This window comes from Lissotriton vulgaris, chromosome 7 (assembly GCF_964263255.1).
Source record: "Lissotriton vulgaris chromosome 7, aLisVul1.2, whole genome shotgun sequence".
Taxonomy (NCBI): domain Eukaryota; kingdom Metazoa; phylum Chordata; class Amphibia; order Caudata; family Salamandridae; genus Lissotriton; species Lissotriton vulgaris.
This window is the reverse complement of record NC_141695.1, coordinates 936,605,256-936,617,543: the sequence shown is the minus strand read 5'-3', so window position 1 is coordinate 936,617,543 and position 12,288 is coordinate 936,605,256. Positions and strand designations below refer to the sequence as shown.

General features: G+C 45.7%; 1 protein-coding gene across 1 annotated transcript in view; it reads left to right on the top strand.

Moving 5' to 3' along the window:
- LOC147702706 (uncharacterized) overlaps positions 1–12,288 on the top strand; it is a 165,983-nt gene that overhangs the window by 94,768 nt on the left and 58,927 nt on the right. The gene's annotated exons all lie outside the window — the stretch shown is intronic.

Genomic DNA, 12,288 nt, shown 5'->3' with positions numbered 1-12,288 from the left:
TGGTCACTGTCATAGATGCCAATGACAACGCCCCCGTGTGTGACCCCTCCTTCTCCAAGATCTCTCTGGAAGAGAACCTGCCAGCAGGGACCCTGGTCATAAGGCTGAATGTCACGGACTTAGATGAGGGCCCCAATGGGGAGATAGACTACGCCTACAAAACTACCCAGAATACTCCAGAAAAAATCCCGAACCTCTTCAGTTTAGATCCTGAAACGGGAGAGATCCGCACCAAGGGTGAGATGGATTTTGAGGAGTCCAGTGCCTATGACATTGTTGTCAGAGTTAGAGACCGGGGTTTCCCCAAGATGGAGGGGCTTTGCCACATCAAGGTGGAGCTTGTTGACGTCAATGATAACAGCCCGGAGATCATACTGACCTCGGTGTCTAGTCCCATTCAGGAAGATGCTCCATCCGGAACAGTGATAGCCCTGATCAGCGTCAAGGACAACGATTCTGGAAAATATGGGCAAGTCAATCTACAAATCCAAAAGGATCTTCCATTTCAACTGTTGTCATCTTTCAGAGACCATTATTCACTGGTCACGGATGGAGCTCTGGACCGAGAGAAACAATCTTCCTTTAACATCACTATTGAAGCAGCAGACTCTGGGACGCCCCCAAGGTCTACTCGTAAATACATTTCTCTGAATATTTCAGATGAGAACGACAATGCTCCAACCTTCCCTAAGTCTTCATACACAGTTTTTGTTCGAGAAAACAATCTTCCTGGGTCTTTGATAGGGTCTGTTTCTGCTTCAGACCCTGACAAGGGAGATAATTCCAAGGTCTCCTACATGATTCTGGTCCAAGACTTCTCCCAGCCTACCTATTTTCATATCAACTCTGAAAATGGCTCTATATACACCTTGCGGTCTTTGGATTATGAACAAGACAAAGTATTCGTAATATTGGTGGAAGCTAAGGATTCCGGGACGCCGCCCTTGTCCAGCACTGCTACAGTCCATGTGTTTGTGCAGGATGAAAATGACAACTCACCCAAGGTCATGTATCCCCCAGTAGAGAAAGGGACCCTGATCCATCAGACTATTCCTCGTGCAGCCGAAACTGGATATCTGGTGACAAAAATTGTAGCAGTGGATGCAGATAGTGGTCACAATGCCTGGCTGTCCTACCATCTTCAACCAAACACGGATAAGAGTCCATTCAAAGTGGAACCCCGCTCAGGGGAAATTAGAATTGCAGGAACCATCAAAGATTTGGAAATGTTTGCACAGCGGATTGTAATTGTTGTGAAAGACAATGGAAATCCATCAATGTCAACATCAGTAACTTTGGAGGTGTCATTGGAGGACAATACTTTGCAAGAATCATCAAAGATTAGAGACCTTCCAAGAACTTCCCACAAATCTTCAGATTTAACCCTTTACCTGATTACCTCATTGGCGGCCATTTCTCTGGTATCCTTAGTAATGATCGCTGTCTTGTTTGTAAGATGTCTCAGGCCAGGTAATGGAAGCCCTGGTTGTGCTTTTTGCTGTAAAAGCACAAATGATTCCAGAGACGCACATAAACAGCAAGCCACGCATTTACCTGGACACATTAATCCTGAAGGCTACCTTAAGTTTATAGAAGTTGGTGGGACAGGATTGGGCTCCGATACTCGCTGCTATAGATCGTGTCTCACTCCAGTTTCTGAGCAGAGTGATTTCATGTTTGTAAGACCTTTCAGTCATTCTGCAACAGGGGAAAGTGTAAATAACTCTGATCAGTCGGTCAGCACGCTACTCACTCCATGTGATGGGGTAAGATATATGTAATTTGTACCTGTCTCTATCACAGGTGTGCTATGTCACCAATTGATTTCTTTCTTGTTTCAACCATGGAATGTACAATCCTAAGAATCACTGTCTGGGTTGGCTTTTATTGCAGAAGGCAGCCATTTTGAATAGAGCAGCTTCTCGGGCACGTCAGTGTAATGTGTATGGACTTATAGTTTCACTAACTGGCTCCAAACCACTGCCTTATGTTTGGAAAAATAGGCCAATTTTTGTCATTTGGAGGTAGCCCCCTTTGTTAAAGATTTTTAGAATAAGCCTTAGACAAATTATTGATGGAATGGAAAGTTCTACTAGTTTGGCTGCGGTGTCATGTGATCTGTATTTAATATGCTTTTAGAGTTTTAGAGTTTTTTTTAAATTTAACAAATCAGGTTCTGTCCTGGATTCTAAGGTGACAGTAATAATTATTTGTGTGACTTACCTAATGCAAGGTAGATACAGACTAACTTAGAAACTTAAACACTTAAAAAGAGGAAACAACCAGGAGAAATAAAGATATTTCTCCTTGGGGAGCCTCCCCTGGGAGGTGTAGCATTATGACGCATTGCCAGGTTTACCAGTCTGGGTAAATTTGGGAGTGCACCATAATCTATGGGTGGATGCGTGGGAACACCCACGCTCCTCCCATGGACCACCTTCCTATGGCAGAGTAATGCAAGTCGGTGACTTGTTCTGCCTTGTGGTACTAGAGATATACCAAGCCACGAAGGGCCACTCCATGTGGCCTTGCATTGCTTGATAAATAGAACTTTAGTACTGCGTAGCGCTTGCGACAACATGCACGACTCGAGGGCAACACAACACTACAATAAATCTGGCCCATAGTGGCCTATAAGGGGCTGTGGAGGAAGAGACCCGACAACAAGCCATTGCATTTGATAGACTGGTATGAATGGGAGATACTCATTCACAGCACGGTGCAATCTCTGTATGCATGTATATGGTATTTCTGTACTGTAAACCTAGTTAAAAGGTAGCGGAGCAATTCACATGGTCAAAGGCGAACAAAGTCAACAAATCGGAGGTGAGGAAGCTGGGTTGTAGACTGTTAATGCTTTGTGATGTAGTGTTCTTCAAAGAGCAGAGGGGGAGGGGGGTAGCGGGGGGGTTGGCAATATGTTTAATGAGGGTGAGGTTGGTGTTCAGGGTGAATCAAAGGCACTCTGTATTCGGTGGAGGTTGAGGTTCGAAGCTGTCAAGGTTCATATTATTGAGCTGGATTTGTGCTTGATCTTGTTCTTGGCAAATAAACTTTATCTTGGTTGGGTTAAGCTACAGATGGGCCATTTAGGCTCATATGATGTGCAAGCAGTGTTTGAGGCATTCAATGTCTGATGCAGCGGAGATGTTCAAGTAGAGTTGTTTATCATCCGCATAGTGGCTAATCCTGATGCTTTTGTCTGTGATTAGAGCAACACGTGGCTCCATGTAAAGGTTGAAGATGAAACCGACGTTATGGAGCCTGTACTCCTCCGCGGGTGATGGGAATCCTTTGTTACCTGCAGGTGACCATGTGAGCAAACTGGTGCCAGCTGGAAAGGCAAAAGGAGAACTAGCAAAGGATATTGGCATTGAATCCCAATCGAGACTCCAAGGTGTGAATAAGGGTGGGATGCATTTATGTGCCAATGGCGTATTGTTTCTTTAAATTTGATAGGCTGGTATTCAAACCTCCTGGTATAGCATCGGATCAGTCCATAACCTGGTCACTTCATTTTACATGTCTGTCAATTTTGTGATGTACACAAGATGTACCACCTTTTACCCCACGCATGAATGACACATGATTATGGTTATTGCACTTCATGGACTATACCACTTGTTTCTAACGTCTATAAGTACAGAGGTCTTCAATAACTAAACTAAATGTTTCACAATATTTGATGTACAAGAACTTTCATTTCAGTACAAATCCTGCTAAGTAAGGGAATAAGCAAACCGAATGTCCCAACCACAGTTCATTACGTAAGTCCTATTCTGGATGGGTGTGTGAAGTGGATTCAGTTTCTTAGCCCGAACCATTTCTTGACCATATCAGACGGAATACACAGTCAGCAGACACTGGTGCGAGTGATACTGAATATGCTGACGGCCTGGAGGGCACATGACGCCTCCCCGTTTCAAAATGATCCTTGAGAGAGGGCATTGCACACAAGCCTCCACACTCCTCTTAAGCCATTGGCATGTTTTCCTTCAAAATAAATAGTTCTATTTATAGCATTTTATGCAGCAAGGTACTATCATTTGCAGAGTTATTGTAGGGAGAGACACATGGGTATTGATTAGAAGTCATACAGCAGTGTTTGTAGCTGCATGGCCGGTGTTTACTCAGTGAGATGTGCATGTTCAAAGCAACTGCCTGGGCCTTGACTGTTAGCCAATCCCTGACTAAAAAAATGTATGAGGCATTGTGTAAAGATTCCATTGATTAAGTTAGTGAATTGGTTATCACCAATGTATTTACTCAATGCGTCTTTGCAGTGATTAGATCAAGTCAACAATTCTTCTATTCTACTTCTTGGCGACTTCAACTTCTGGCCTTCTGACCCAGCTGAATGTTCGTCCTCAAAGGAATTTTCTGAAACCCTCCTATCCCTCAATTTCACACCCCATGTTCACTCCCCCACCCACATCAAAGGTCACATGCTTGACCAGATCTGGTCCCTGAATTGTCCTGTGGAATCCCTCTCTATTTCGCCTTGCACATGGTCCGACCACCACTTGATTTCATTTTCCCTGCCATTCATCCCCCAGCCAAGCCCCCTCGCCCCAAAAATATTTGGGTCCGAGCATGGGGCCGAGCTAACCTGGAAGATCTCTCTTCCCTTCTTACCACCTCCCTCCCTTCCCTGCAGGGCCTTTCCACCCTTTCCCAGGTCGAGGCCATAGATCAGTGGCTCTCCGCTGGTAGTGATTCTGTTGCCCCGCTCAAACGCATTACCTCCAAGCGCGATAAGGATGCCAACCGGTGGTTCAACGCAGAGCTTAAGGCCACCAAGCTTACAGTACGTCGCGCGGAGCGGGCTTGGAGGAGAAGCTATTGCCCCATTCTAAGACTGGAGTACACTAACATCCTTACCCAGTATAAAAAAGACATCTTGGAGGCCAAAACCACCTACTTCTCCTCCAAAATCCTTGCTGCAGAAAACCAGTCCAAGGAGATATTTACGATTGTTCATAACCTGGCGTCCTCAGACAGAACAACCCTTAGGCCCGCCCCGTCCGAAGAACTCTGCCATTCCCTCAATAACTACTTTATTCACAAAATCACTACCATTAAAGCCAACATCCCGCCCCCTTCTCCCTCCTTTGTTGACCCCCAATGTCCCCCTCCCAAGGGAGAACTCGCCACCCTCCCTCCCATATCCAAGGAAGCTCTGACTTCCTTGGTACCCTTGGTCAAATCTGGCTCTCCACTTGACCCCTGTCCTGCTCACATCCTCCGCCATATCTTTGTCACCTGCCCAGACCCCCCCCCTTCATCTCCTCAACAGCTCCCTGGCCCAAGGTGTAGTACCCACCCCCTTGAAGTCCGCGGTTATTGTGCCGATTCTTAAAAAACCCGGGGCAGATCCTTCTGTCCCTGCCAATTTCCGCCCCATCTCCCTTTTGCCTTTTTTGGCTGAGGTGCTCGAGCGCCATGTCACCTGCGCTCTGAGCTCCTTTGTGGAGATGCACGGAGCTCTTGCCCCCCGCCAGGCCGGCTTCCGCCCCGCACACTCCACGGAGTCCGTTGTCATTTCGGTCCTGGACAACCTCAGGGAGGGTATGGATACCAATCCGCGCCAGGCCCTTGTGCTCCTCGATCTCTCAGCCGCCTTTGACACGGTGGATCATACCATCTTACTTTCCCGTGTCAGGGCGGCGGGGATCAGGGGACTGCTCTGGTCTGGCTATCCTCCTTCCTGAGTGACCGCACCCAGGCCGTCCGCCTCGGTGACTTTACAGCGGACGTCCGGAAAGTTCAGTGCGGGGTCCCCCAGGGTTCCTCCCTCTCCCCCCTCCTGTTTAATCTTTATGTCGCCCCTCTTATCTTTTCTCTTCAACAAATGGAGGTCGCCGTATTTAATTATGTGGATGACCTCCAGCTTGTCTTCAACCTGTCGTCTTCCCCCTCTTCTGTTCTTAACTTCCAAACTGTCATGCTCCACATCCGGGACTGGATGAACCACAATCACCTGAAACTCAACCCCGATAACACTGAGCTTGTGTTGACGGGTGGGTCATCCAGCCCCTGGTCTTCTCTTTTCTGGCCCCCTTCACTTGGCCCCTCTCCTGCACCCACTACCTCTGTCAAAACCCTCGGCATAAAACTCAATTCTCAACTCACCCTTCACTCCCAGGTTAGCTCTGTGGTATCTTCCTCTTTCCTTTCATTGCGCACTATTCGCAGGGTGTCCCGTTTCTTTACTTTCTCTGCCCTCAAACTTATCATCTTGGCCATGGTGGTGTCCCGCCTGGATTACGGCAACGCCTTATATGCAGGTATTCCTGCATATAGTCTACGGCGTTTGCAGCAGATCCAAAACCAGGCGGCCCGCCTGGTCTTCAATCTTCCGAAATTTCACCACTCCTCCCCCCTCTTGAAATCCTTACACTGGCTCCCGTGCGAGCTCGGGTCCAATTCAAGCTCGCCTCCATCACCTTCTTGGCTCGATTGGGCTTGGCACCCGCATTCATCTCTTCTGAGATCACCCCCTACGTTCCCACCAGGGAACTACGCTCATCCTCCCAGTCCCTCCTCACCATCCCTCGCTATCGGAGAAAGAAGTGGGGAGGCTCGAAATTTGCCACCCCTGCCCCGATCCTGTGGAACTCCCTCCCCCTTGAACTCCGCACCATCACTCTGTACCCACAATTCCGTAAACACCTCAAGGCCCACCTGTTCACTAAGTCCTTTAACTAAATCCCCAGCAGCTTCCCCTGTCTTCTAGCCCCGGATCTTGTCAGCTGTAGCGCCAAGAAACCGCTGGTGTATGCGCGCTTTACAAGTAATTTTAAACTCAAACTCAAACTAGATATCAAATACTGATAAATTTGACTCACTGATCCCTTTGAACTCATTTGCAACACTCCCCCCTCTATACTTGAGTTTCTTATTGAACCAGGGCATGTCCTCAGACTCCCCCCTTTGAGCTTCCTCTTGTGCGGAAACCCACAGACACACTCTACACAGAAGACCTGTACCAATTACTTGGCCCCTTGGTGCTTCAGTACAAACATGTGTAACATCTTCGAGGATGTCTGCCTTGATTGAGAAAGCCACTTTTGCATTCGCAAGATTAAGCTGGGCAGATGCTTGATACCACTGATGCTAAAAAGTGGGTCTGCCTCAGTTCAACTTTACTTTCACACTTCAGATACTTGTGTATCAATTCTGGTGTGTATTCTATTGGTAAATGGATAGATGTGGACTTTATTTTGTAGACCATCATTTCAAATGTGTTGTCCTTACTGTGGTAGAAGGTAGACGTGTAGATGCTAATTGTATGCAAATGCAGTTATAAATCAATTGTAAGTTACACTATATATGTGACATTTTTGAGACTCTGAAAAAGCCCTTCCCTTCCACGGGTTGGTGCTGGCCACTTGCCCCAGTGATTGTGCTAATTGTGAGTAGATGCAGGTGGATACCTATTGCAAGTTATCACAGAAGGAACAAACAATAGATGTAGAATTGGTATCTTTAAATGGATTTTGAAAGCCTTTTCGCATCTCTTCCACTCTTGGGGCTTTCCATTAGCATCATCACAGAATGAGGGGTGATTGCTGGGTGGCAGTATGACATGATCAGCCAAGAAGAATGTTTGGAATAGAAGAATGCTCTTTAAGAATGCGACTTAAGGGGGTTTCCTGGTCTATCAGTTATAGATTAATTCATTCGTTTTTTGTTTTCCTACAGCATGCATTCCATAGCAGTGATACATTGTTTACACTGTCATGGCATCTGCTCTGTGTTTATCTGTTAAAAAGATTAGTCACAAGAGTTCAAGCTACGCTGTACTTCTCGATACTGAATGTGGTTGAGTTTTGTCTGCTCGCAAACATAGATTTAATGTTTGTTTTATTTTGACTGTTGTATGCGTGTAACTTGCCACATGTGAAGAATGGAAAGTAAGTGGATTTACAAGCTCAACGTGTCACTTATTGAAGGGTGCTTTATGCATGTGTTTTGGTTTATAGGCTTCACCTGAACTGCGCTTGCGCTATCTTTTAGTAAAAAAAAAAAATCTTAAAAGGGGCCTAAAGCCCACCCATTATTTACTTTTACTTCCCATTGACTGAGTCCCACGTGGCTTCTACGTCACTTTATTTAACATTGGCTGGCTCTTGCATCACTCATTTTCTTGCTTTCTAGTGGTCAGGGCCTCCTCCTTGCCTCCATCTACCTCCTGGGCTTAGAGTCTTCTCTGTCCTGCTGTGGAGCCTGGACCAAGTACTGCTTCCAGTGGCTAGCACTCCTCCAGTGGCCGCAGGCCCTCTTTTGTTAATTCTCGACATGACTCTTATTGAGTGCGTCTCTACAGTCCCCTCCCAACTCACCACACTGTTTTCAGGCCTTCTCCTTCCTCCCTCAGGATTGCTATTTTCATCCAACCCCTCTCCTGTCTTAACGTGTTTCCCACCCTCTTCACCCAGCTTGCTTCACCCACCCAAACCCATCTGCGATTTTTTATTATTACTTACATGTTGAAGGTTACCTCATACCTATTTTACATGTCCTTTGTTGTGTGATTTACACAGTAAGCATTTTCAGGGCTTGGCTCGTGCACGGGGCCCCAAGAGCTGATTCAAACCCTTCGCTCTGCTTTCTCTCCCTGTTAATTTGTTGAACTGTCCATCCCTATGTATATGTTCAGTATAATGAACAACAGTTATTTAAAGCTCTAGCCGCTTTCATAAGTTAAGATATTTCCAGGCAGTGACGCGTATATAGTTGTCCCTGACTCGGAGCTCCACCGAAACTTCTGTTCTCGGACCTAGAAGCGCTCTGCTTGCATGGGAGGAGGAGCAACAATAAATAGACTGCATGCTCCTGACTGCCTGTCTGTGCAAAGGTGAATGGGTAGGAGAAGCTCTCAGTTCGAAGCGGAGCAGCCTGGCCTCAGTGCAGGATAAATGCGGCCGGGCAGCGTTATGGATGAGAGACCAGGCAAATATGGGAGCAGAGGGAATTTGTAATTCATGCAGCATGTGAGTGCTGCTCTCCCCCTCCACCCCTCCTTCGAAGGCATGCAGTAAAGTTATCTGCTCAATGATCTTGTCATGTATGACACTTTCAGCCAGTCAGAACCTCTGAGTAAGCGGGCATTGCATTCTGGTTTTTGCAGTTTTTACGTTTAACACTGAAATGATGCAAAATCCAACATTGGACAAGGCTTTCCGTGAAAAGAAGCGGAACTGGCTGAGGATTCCCCTTATGATGGGGGAGAAGACGTGGCAAGCCCAGTAACCCTATAAAATAGGGTAATTCTGTATAAACCAAGACAGCTTTTCTTCGAAAGAAATTTGAATCCCTTGCATGCAGCCCTCTGCACTCGCCAAAAGACTCCAACACTGTCACTCACACTTGGGCACAAATGCTCACACACTTCCACCCACAGGCACACACTTCCAAACACACAACAGTCAGACTTCCAGCAATCTCGCACTCTGTCACAGGCTCAATCCTATCCAGATTCTCCTGACTTGCACTGACGCACTGAAAATGCAATCACTCACAAGCTCGCACATACACACAACATGCCCACAGTGATCGTTAAACCCACACACTTCCACACAACCAATCCGTAGCTTGTAGTGCTATATAAACACGTAAAGAAAAATGAAAAACCAATAAATGTCGTATAGGCGAAACCTATTGGCTTTGCCAAGGCTTGCTATGTAGGCTATGGCCGGTGAGTGAAATGAATGTCATCGTGAAGATGTCTCATACCTGGCTCATGCAAAGTGCCCCAGGCTTCTCCGGCATTGAGACCTCTGCCTATACTGTGCAGGGATTCACTGTGACCTGGCAATGATTTTGGCCAGGCGAGAAGTATTTCCATCCTTGATGTATGGTTCAGGCCACAAAGCAGCAGGTGTAGACTGTGTGTGAAGTTTTCTCTTTGGAAGCTTCAGCCTGTATAACGGGGCCTCTGATGTGCTAGTGAGTTTTTGTACAGGTAAACCAAGCCCTGGTTCACTTGACCAGACTCCAGATATCTTAAGAAGATTGTTATGTAGATTCCTTTGTAGGCTAATTATGTAAAAAATTTGAGATTTGTTGTGGTGCATACTGTTACGAATTAAGGTATCTTCCTCGAGGAAGAGACACATGTTAAACATTGGTTGTACCTTTGCTTATCATCAGTCTTCTGTCGCATTAGTGACGACCTGTGCAAATCTCATATAATGTTTAGCAAAAAACAAAAACAAATCAGGGATGCTTCTGTTCATGCATATTGTTATACGTCACATAGACCGTGGGCCTGTATTAAATGTGCGAGTGATGCAACATAACAGGAGTTTCCAGTGTGTGTGGGCTTCATCCAGACCTGGGCATGCTGAGCACCAGGCGTAGCTTAGATGGACAAAAAAGGCCACAAGATGCAGGCCAGTGGGCATGCAGTTTGCTTCACAATGTCATTGACACAGTATTTAGTGGGCTAGGCCTAGATGTCACACAGCAGAATGTGAAGTGTAAGTGCGGGGTGCTGCAACAAATCTATAGGCCTTCAAAGAAGTTGGTCTATCTTTGTGATCCCACAAAATGGCTGTTGTACACAGTGCTTCTGCAAGAGTACCAGACCCCCTTTTTTTTAATACACCTGGTGCAAAAAGTGCCCATAATTGTTAAATTGACTTTTGTTTTGAGAGTGTTGCAGGCCTGAAATGGGACCAGACTAATAAACTAGGGAATTATAGAGGTTAGTACAAAATCAAGGAGACCGTATCTGACTGGAGACGGGTTTTAGGAATGATATGTGACCAATCGTGCACACTTGTGTCTTTTTTCATTTTGGCTTGGCATCACGATTGTCTGAAGTACCCATTGTTACCAAGTCTTTATAATATCCATAGATTGGGCTTGACCACAAATTCTAATATCTGCTCAGGAAGGTCCACATTCATGGCAGATTTACTGCAGTTTTGAGTTTGGAGCATAGGGGAGAGAAAAGGGATAGTCATTTGGAAAGTTGGTTAACACTGACAAAGTTTTACCTATGTCGTCATAAATCACCATTCCCCACATTATTTTACACTTCAGTTGCGCACATAAATATACTTCTAAAAATTTGGATTAATTGCAGCAATGCAATTGAACAGTAGTCCGATCACAGTCACCTTTCCTATGGTTGTAGAAGTAGCAATTTCTCCACCTGGAAAATAGTTGCAGGTAGAGAATAAAGGTAAATGTGATAATGACAATAATAGAAGAAGATAGTAATTGTCGGATGCAAACCACTACTCATGGATTTAAAACTTTTAAACTATTCTTTGAATGGGCCCCAATGACTTTGGATCTTTAGTTTGTGACTCCAGGCTGAAACTGATGAATCGATTGTGTTAGCGATATTCGTAATGAGACACAACATTAATTGTATTTTTATAATTATTTCATCAAGCAGTTACCATCTAGTGGGACCACTTCAATGTACAGATTGAAAGGGAAGAAATACATCAATAAAGTACTTTTCATAGTGTGTGCAGTGTGAGCCTTTGAACTCTCGGCCAGTGGGTGTACAAATAGTGGCAGATTTAGTACTCTGGATGGAAATCCTCTGGCAGTGGAAGCTTCTCATAATATTTGTCTGCGTCCTCCAGGCTCCTCGCAATGTGCATTTACCCAGTATACGCATTCTGTCAGTTCACGTGCTCACTGCTTCTCACACTGTCTTGCTGTGGGTCCTAATGCAACTTAAAAACACTTCATGTGTTCCTAGTGCCCCAGCTTCATCACGCTGCCTGTTGATGTATCCCAATCTTCTTGCGCTGTTTGTCTTTAGGCCCAAATGTTACATGTTTTGCCGTGCGCCACAGGCTCTTCACATTGTTCTTGTGTACATTCTGCTTTCATTATCTTTGTATGTCACGCTACTCGCTCTCTTTCCATGTGATCCAAGCTTCTCACAGTGTTTGCATTTCTGCCCCATCTTTTTCACATTGTGCGCATATTAAGAGCTAATAACACTAACCTTTGTACCCAGAGCTCCTCATTGTGCCATTCTGTGTGCCTCCTCGCACACCCTGCAATAAGGTGATGGATGGAATGCTTAAATTAGTCTCAGCCACAGGAAATCCCTCGGGTTGCATTCCAGTCCATCGTTTTTCACCCACCGTGCCACTCTTGACAAAGGCCCGTCTAATTCAAGCATTCCATGCTTCACCTTGTTGTTGCAGTTGATTTCCTCCCACACTGTCAATGTACCCCCATTAGAAGCTCATGAAGCCCGCTCTTGTGCTTCGAGTTCCTTGCACTCTGTTTCCATGTGGCCATAGCTCC